Here is a 9,015-nt window from a genome sequence, read left to right on the forward strand (position 1 = left end):
AAGTTAGGACAGTAATCTGATGATAGGCCAGATGGCAGATGCAGAGTCAAATTCTAGATTTGATTATTATAAGTAGTTTTTGTGTATTAAAGTGTTTAATTTAAGCCCACGATACCGAAACAAAAATATAGTGCATAAAATGTTCAATTTTAGTTGATTTCATACATCAACTACACAGGAAGAAAAGTTGATGTAAAATAAAAATATATATGTGTAATCTGACCTAATACAAGATATAGTTTCATTTGTCAATGTAAAACGATGTATATTTTGGGAAGAAAGTCTACAGGTAATTAATTCTGAGGGCATCAGCCTGAGATGTTTAACATGTTTTATATTGTTAATAATTATCTTTAAAGCTATTTTTAACTTATAATTAATTCACTAGTGTATGAGTACTATTCATTCAGAATTTGAATCTTCAAGTTTAATATCGCGCTAAAGCATTTTTATTGCTCTCCAATATAAACGTTATTGGTAAAGATATGATATCAAACGAAAGTGCTGATATGTCAAAGCTAAACTTTTAACAACTTAGGATTTTGAATACTATTATATGAAATAAACGCATTAGAATATAATATTTTACAGAAAATGTCAATAATAACTTTTAGAAATTGGGTAAACACCATGATTTATGAAATGATTAAATATAATTTTCATTATAAATAAAAGTATAACCTGTAGATGTTATCATTTTCTGTCTCATCATGAGTCAAATCGACTCGCATTATCGAAAGGTTCTATCAACAAACACTACTACATAATTTAGAAAGAAAAAAATACTATAATAAAGTCGACAATGAAGTGAAACGTTCCAGTGACTGGACCGTTACATCCAATATCAATTTTCACTGTATTGCTAAAAGTACTGGGATAACAAACACTGTTCAGAGGTTCCAATAATTCAAGAATGGATATTTCTTTGATATGGGCGACAGTCTAGATTCTGTTTGTAATGCGTCATCATCTGTTGGAATTATTCTGGTAAAAAGGTCCTCTCACGCAACGCAAAAAACATCTCAGAGGGATAAAATTCAATTTAGGTTGAGATTCTGGGTATATACTGAACGTAGTTGGTGTAAACCATGTTATACTTAGCACAGTGCAAAAAGTACAGTAGTGTGCAGATATTGTTGCAATAGAAGAAATATTTTAAACTCCTTTAACTTTTACCAATGAACCAACTCTAAAACAACTAAAGTAAGCACACATTACGATTTGATTTTTCATGATTGAAGAAATAAAACTGCCCACGAATGAAAAAACAATTGTAAAAATTATTCAATGTAAGGATTGCAACACCAACAGAAACAAGTTAGGGATGAACACGCAAAACCTTACAATATAAGTAACAAAATCTTCCCAATAATAACTTTCATCCACAACTAAATGTTGAATTTCTGTCAGTTGTACGAATTTTGGTTTGAATAAAAGCATTCAAACTGAATAATGTTGTACAGTCTTACATTGGCTAATAACCTTAAACGTGTAAGATTGACTCAATACTTAACGGCTACATAGAAGTGATTTTTGTATAGTTTTGTGTATTCTTCCCTACGTTGTTTCTCTACTTTTTGTCATTGCCACCTCTACATCATACCGAATTTTGTTACTTGTTGCCCTCTGTGTTTCTTTTTTTTAAATAATTTCGTTGAAGTAGGTTTGTAACTGAATATTTATTATTATAATTCAATGATAACAATTTGTCCTGCCATCTAGCAACCAGATATGAAACATGGAAATAATATATGCTTATAAACTAAACTCATTGCTAAGTATTAGTTGTTGTTTTTTTCATTATTTCCCTTCAGAATAATAAGAAAAACAGAATGATATCACTGTTTCAATTATGTGATCAAATAAGGGTACAACTCAACTTTACTACTTATTTTTAAGCTCAATAGAGTAATAAGATTTAAAGCGAGGTCCATTATTTTTTCGGCCTAACCCTACATACCGTCCTTAGTGATAAAATATTATTCTGTCATACTAAATTCGTTGCGTAAACTTCACTCATTTTTTTGGAGTAACATGGGAGAAGGAAAAAGAAAGATGAACACTTTGGTTCTATAGCTTGTTTCAGTTATCCACTTTAGCAACACTTTTCAATGACATTTAGAGTCTCACAAGCTATTAAATACTCGATAATGGCAATTACGTGCTCATATAAAGCTGTAACTCAACTTTAGCAGCTATTTGTAAGCATCATAGAATAATAGATTGATCGCGGCAGCCATTTTTGTCTCGGCCCATCCATACGTATGAAGCACTACTGTCCTAAGTGATAATATTGTCAAGTGAGCTTTTACACCAGAACAATGAGCAGCAAGATCCTGTGATGATTTAATATCACCTTTCATATATACTACTGAGTATATCTTCAAGTGGATATATTCGCGTGATTTTTTTTTTAATATTCGTGTAATTTCTGCTTGTAATTTATACATCCTTGTTAGCCGGAAGTTGACAAGATGGAAAATGTGAGTAATCCTTTTACAAGGGTAAAGGACACACGCTACAAATTGTGTTGGTAAATCTCAAACGAGCGTGTACAGCTCTGTATAGCCTTTATCAGAAGTCAGCCTATTCAAACAGGTACTACAGAAAGATGTACAAAACTATTTGAGGTACTTCGGATTTCGTTTACAAAATAGCAGTTGAAGTATGTTTGATTTGTTTTGAATTTCACGCAAAGCTACACGAGGGCTATCTGCGTTTGCCATCCTTAAGTTAGCAGTGCAAGATTAGAGGAAAGGCAGCTAGTCATCTCCCCCCACCGCCAACTCTTGACTAATCTTTTACAAACGAATAGTGGGATTGACTGCCACGTCATAACGCCCCACGGCTGAAAGGGCGAGCATGGTTGGCGTGATGGGGAATCGAACCCACGACCCTCGGATTAGGAGTCGAGTGTCTTAACCACCTGGTCATGCCGGACCTTGGAGTATGTAACCTAAGCACTGTAAGATACCAAACCATGGACCCATTTTACTGTAAAAGGGGTTTTGGTTTTCGGTTTTCTAAGCTTCCTCTTAAGTTTCAACAGAAAACAGACACTAGCTAGTTGAAAATAAACAAAATATTACGTTTTGCTGTTGGATATACAAGATTGTTTAGTGTAAGAGTTGTTATATAGATCATTTAAACATCTAATATTTAGTTTTTATTCAGTTATACAATAAGAGTGTTAAAGTCGATTATTTTAAAAGCCATAGTTATGAAAAATTTCGTTACGTAATTCGGTAATAATCGGATGTTATCTTGTCAAAGGGTGTTCTAAAATAATTGAACCCACCCATGTAGACTTTGACGAAAACGAGATAATTATTTAAAATTCTGAATACAACTGTGGTAGCCTACGTGGTAACGTAAGCGTATTTATCACAGATATATATTGTGAGAAACAGCGTGAAAAAATTAATTATTCTTGTAAACTGGATTCTAAGAAAATAGAATTATTTAGAGTTTTAGATACAACTGTGATATCCTATAGTGTGAAGAATGCTTGTACGTACATTTGACTTCTTTTGAATATATTGTTTTAAAACAAGTGAATTGTTTGCTGTTCTTTTATTGCTCGAATTTATCGCCAACAATTTACATACACGTACTTTAAAAGAATCCCAAACCCATATACAAAAACCTAGATATGTGTAAAATAACATTTTATTTCACATTTTCACTTATATCTGGTTGTTTGTTTCAGAGCAAAACTACATTTGGCTATCTGATGTGTCCATCGCAGGGAAACAAAGCTGCGATTTTAGGATTCTAAATTCGTAAACTTACCGCTGCCCCACCTGAAGACCATTTGTGTCTCATACATTTCTTTTCAGTAAACTGGCCTGGGTAACAATGAACTGAAAGCGAAATGTGAACTGATTTTATAAATGGTTTTGCTTGTCATAGCGCTACTACTATAGACACAAATAGCCAACCTATCAATCGTTTTGCGTATTTTCGTAACATTATACCATTATAAGAATACTACGTCTGCTGATAAGCAATCGGAATTGCGCTGAAACTTCGCTAGTGAGGGGGTGGGAGGTGTGTTACAAACAGATCCCCACTGGCAATTTACTTTTCAGTATTGGATGTCACTCGTTTTTACCATATTCTAATTTTCTCTACTGGTCTTATATGTGTTAAATATGTGTAAAGTAGGTAGCTTAAAAGAAAAAGAAAATTTCACTGATGTTAGAACTACATCACGTGCTGTTTAAAAACAAATCAAGTGGTTCGTTTAGAACATTACAACAAGCTTATTCCATTTGAAGACGTCCAAACTGTCACAAGCGATTAACACTCGAGACATAATTGTTCAAATAAATGTTAAATAGTTTCTCTTTCGACTGGCATGAAATGGTTCAGGTAGTTGGCCCTATTGTCTGTTTGCATCATTTTAAAACCAAAAAATAGAAACATTATACGTATATCAGAATTATGAAAATAAAATTGACGTTTAAAAACTAAAGTCATAAATGTTGAATTACACGTATACTTTCATCACATTCTTATTAATTAGTGTTGTAAACTTGGTACGTCTCTGAGATACTTGGACAGATGGAAGGATCAAGATAATTTAGCTTCCTCTTCTTGAAAGTTAAATAACACCAAGAACAATCAGGTTTTAGCTTACTTATTACAGTATGTATCCTATGTAACATATTATTTCCTTTTTATTATTATATGAACTACAAACCTCAGACGTATCTAAATTTCCTATGTAACAGATATTATTTCCTTTTTATCATCATATGAACTACAAACATCAGACGTATCGAAATGTTTTATGTAACAGATATTATTTCCTTTTTATTATTATCTGAATTATAAACATCAGACGTATCGAAATGTTGAACCAGCAAACCCTATTTAGTTTTGAGCATTTTATTCTTTATTGCACCTCTGCAAAAACACTAAATTCTTTGGGAGCATTTACAAAGTCACATTCTTGTAGGCTGAATGTTGAACATCTCATTTTAAACACCTTTAATTTTTCTCACGATTCATTTTCAGACTTTTCATGATTTTAAAGATTGTACGTCTAAATCACGCCTTAACTTCTAGCACTAAAATTCAACCACTCTCTCTAAACTTAATTCGATGTATGTAAACCAACGATTTCTTATCATAACGTAAAGATATAGTTTCATCTCATGTATCTACAAGGATCTTCACGTATTCTCTAAATCTACATGGGATTTTCATTGTTTCTTTATACGCCAATCGACGTTGAAAACGAAATTATATAATTTTTAAAGAAATTCTTGTTGAGCATATATTACTAGAACGAGCACAACAGATGTTTGATTTTTACAGTACATAAACTGGATATTTATTTGAACAATACGGCTAATTGGTCCTTCTGATAACTTGCGTGATGCGCTACTTGAGAAAACATAAATTCAAAATACTTTAGTGACTACTGATATTGTGTAGAAGAGTTTCTTTGCACGTTCAGGGACTGATTGTTACTACACAGACAAGGCACGATATATAATGGCATGACAAAATTAAACTGTTTTTCAACGTATTTAGGACTGGCGGCATTTTCGGTACACACGACATGAGGAAATACTTCACATGCCACATAAAGGATACGTGTTTGGGTTTAATAAAATACTATAAAATAGAGTGTGCTTATACCTTGAAAAATGAGTATATTTAATGTCTTAATGATAGAAATGAGTTTATAGAAAATTCTTTGCGTAGCGAGATCTCTGATCGTTTGTTTGAAGTTACACGATGGGCTATCTGTGCTCTGCCCACTGTACACATTCCGCTGTGCCACTGGGAGGCAGCGATGTGTCACCAGGTGTCTGTAGAGATTACCCACAATAACGTAGTATAGGCGGGAATTGTGATTAAGTGATGTCTCGTAAAATATTGGAAAACAAATATGACAAGATCAGATTTTTATCCGCAGTTAACTCTGTTTTGTTTTCTGTTTTTCCTTTATATTGTTCTTTCATGTATAAACATTTACTTCATAATTACGCCATCTCTTGACTCATTTGAGATCTAATTATAATTTTGGACTCGGAAAGTCAAATTAACACTTTCGATTGATGTATTTGACCTCACCCAAGATCTCATAAGCTAACTTAATTTAATCTGATCCTGCCTAAAATAATTTCAGTTTGAAGGTAAGCTGGTAAAGTTCGTGATGGGTAACAAAATCAAACGGAGTATACTTGCACAGGCTATTGAGGATTCCCTCTTGTTAAAAAGAAATAATACTTTCTTCACGGTCAGTCAAGAAAATCGGTAGTCAGATTATGAGCCAAAGAATATATAATTAATTATATTCTTGAACCTACTTTAGAACAAACTTAACTCTTTTAGTTCGTAGTTCTCGACGAAAGGCTGCATAAAAAATGAGCTTATGAAGCATGATGTTGACAACATATTGGACATTGTAGCATCACACTATTTCATTTACGAATGTATCAACAAGGGATAATTTTTTCATTCATGTTCTGCCCGAATGTATACTAGTTGTATGATGAATTGTAACTTCAAACATGTGTTGTCTTTAAGTGCTATTTAACGACTGAGGAACTTTAATACCACAGTGTCAACATTTTAGTGCTGATATTTGATGAATGAGAACATCAAACTACTCGATCTAAGGTTGTTCGCATTAAGTATTATGATAGACACTTTACTGGCTGTAACATCTCAACTTTTCACTCATTAAGTCTTCACGAAACAACTCATCATTTTAATGAATTGTAACATCGCATTACCTAATGTACGTATGCATGTCAGAACACAGTATCTGATTTATTTGTGTTACATGGAAGTAGCACTGAGTGTATTAGTAACTGTCAGGATTGCATCTGATTTATTTTTGTCACATGGAAGCAACACTAGACGTCTTAGTAACTTTCTGGACACTGCATCTGATTTACTTGTGTTACATGGAAGTATCACTGGTCGTATTAGCAACTGTTAAGACACAGTATCTGATTTATTTGTGTTACATGGGAGCAGCACTGGACATCTTAGTAACTGTCAAAACATGATGCTACAAACGATTTTTCACTAATGCACAATGTGATGTGTAATAAACAGCTTTCCGTTTTACTAAGATGAACTGTTTGTTTGTTTGTTTTTGAATTTTGCGCAAAGGGCTATCTGCGCTACCTGTCCATAATTTAGCAGTGTAAGACTGGAGGGAAGGCAGCTAGTCATCACCACCCACCACCAAATCTTGGGCTACTCTTTTACCAACGAATAGTAACGCTCCCACGGCTGGGAGGGCGAGCATGTTTGGTGCGACCGGGATTCGAACCCGCGACCCTCGGATTACGAGTCGAACGTCTTAACACGCTTGACCCTGCCGAACCCAAGATGAACTGAAGACAAAGTGTAACAATTGTTAACTGTAATATTTCCCTTGAATAACAAATCTAGTGTACTAATTTTTATTATAAAGAAAAGAAAGACTGTTTTTAAACCTCAAACACTGATTTTATTCCGCCATCACTATTATAATCGAACTTACTATCGTGAAATGAGCCCTAACATTTTAACATGACGTACTTTTTCTAACGTTGAAATAATCCGAAATACTCCTACAGATATTAACCAGCGAATTTCGTGTTAAGAAAATAAAAATATTCAGGAAAACACAAAAACTGTCCAAAGTATAAAAATGACAAAATTGTTCAAATTATTGTTTTGCATCATGCTATATGATGAAGAAAATTACAAAGCAAAATATATAAAGTGTAAAAAGCAAGAGACAAAAACTTAAATTGTATAGAAAAATTCAAAAGCATATAGAAAATTAAAATATTGTCAAGTCAGACGTGTAGTTATTTACGATGACACTCAGGAACGAAGAAAATGCGGTAATGAATGTTTCAATACTTTGTCTCGTTCGTTTCTAACGTGTGGAATGTGAGCGCAGAATTTCTCGCACGCTAGGTGAGTGCTTTGGAAACTGAGGTAAAGCAAGGAAGGACTCGTAGGAGGTAAATGGTGTCATTACTTCACATAACTGAAATTATGCTACAGGTGCTGCCCTCTGGTGGTCACCATTATACATCTTTACTGACAACCAACAGAAGAGGAAATTGCCAAAATACCTATGTAGTAGTTGTTGTTTTGAATTAAGCATAAAGCTACACAATGGGATATCTGTGCTCTGCCCACCACGGGTATCGAAATCCGATTTTTAGCGTTCTAAGTCCGCAAACATACCGCTGAGCCACTAGGGGGCAATACCTATGTAAAGAATTAAAGATTAACTTTTCTTTTCGATTTCGCCCCAAATCCGGAATCTAAATGGGAGATCCTATATAATTGTATTCTTTGTAGCATCGAGTATTATTTCTTTCAATGTTCTGCATGCGCTAAAAATTTTTAAAACCTTAATTTTTGTTTTAAAAGAAGAAGAAGAAAACAAACAAGAATCCGATTTTTGAAATTTAGATCATTTAGAAATTTAATCATTTAGATTAAAATAATTGTGATAAATACACTTTATCAACCAACTTACATAATCTGACGAAGAAACCCCTTTGACACACTGTGCCATTGTTGTTTTATATCATCTCATTACTGACTTCCTGTTTATTACATTATCCCACCACATGCAAATAGAACTTGCGTTCAGATTACATTATTATGATCTCTCTCACAGAGTGTGAATATTATCAATTAAATATTCAAATATTATAATAGATCAAACAAATACCATGTCATGAAGATTAGATTTAAAAGAGAATCACGTGAAATCATGGTAAAAAACTTGCTAAGGTTAGTATTCTTCAGGTACAATTATATATTAATTACTCCAATTCTAGCTCCATTATGTAATTTCATGCAATATATGAGCATGAAATGCGTCTTTATTTGTTTATAGAATGCGAAAATCAAGCGTTAAATCCATTTAAATTTGCCCCTCATTGGCAATAACAAACAACAATTATTTAAATTATATAACAAAATTGCTCTCATTTACAGGGAGATTAAACTTCATCATAAATAAATGTTTTT

Source organism: Tachypleus tridentatus, chromosome 9 (genome assembly GCF_004210375.1).
Source record: "Tachypleus tridentatus isolate NWPU-2018 chromosome 9, ASM421037v1, whole genome shotgun sequence".
Classification (NCBI taxonomy): domain Eukaryota; kingdom Metazoa; phylum Arthropoda; class Merostomata; order Xiphosura; family Limulidae; genus Tachypleus; species Tachypleus tridentatus.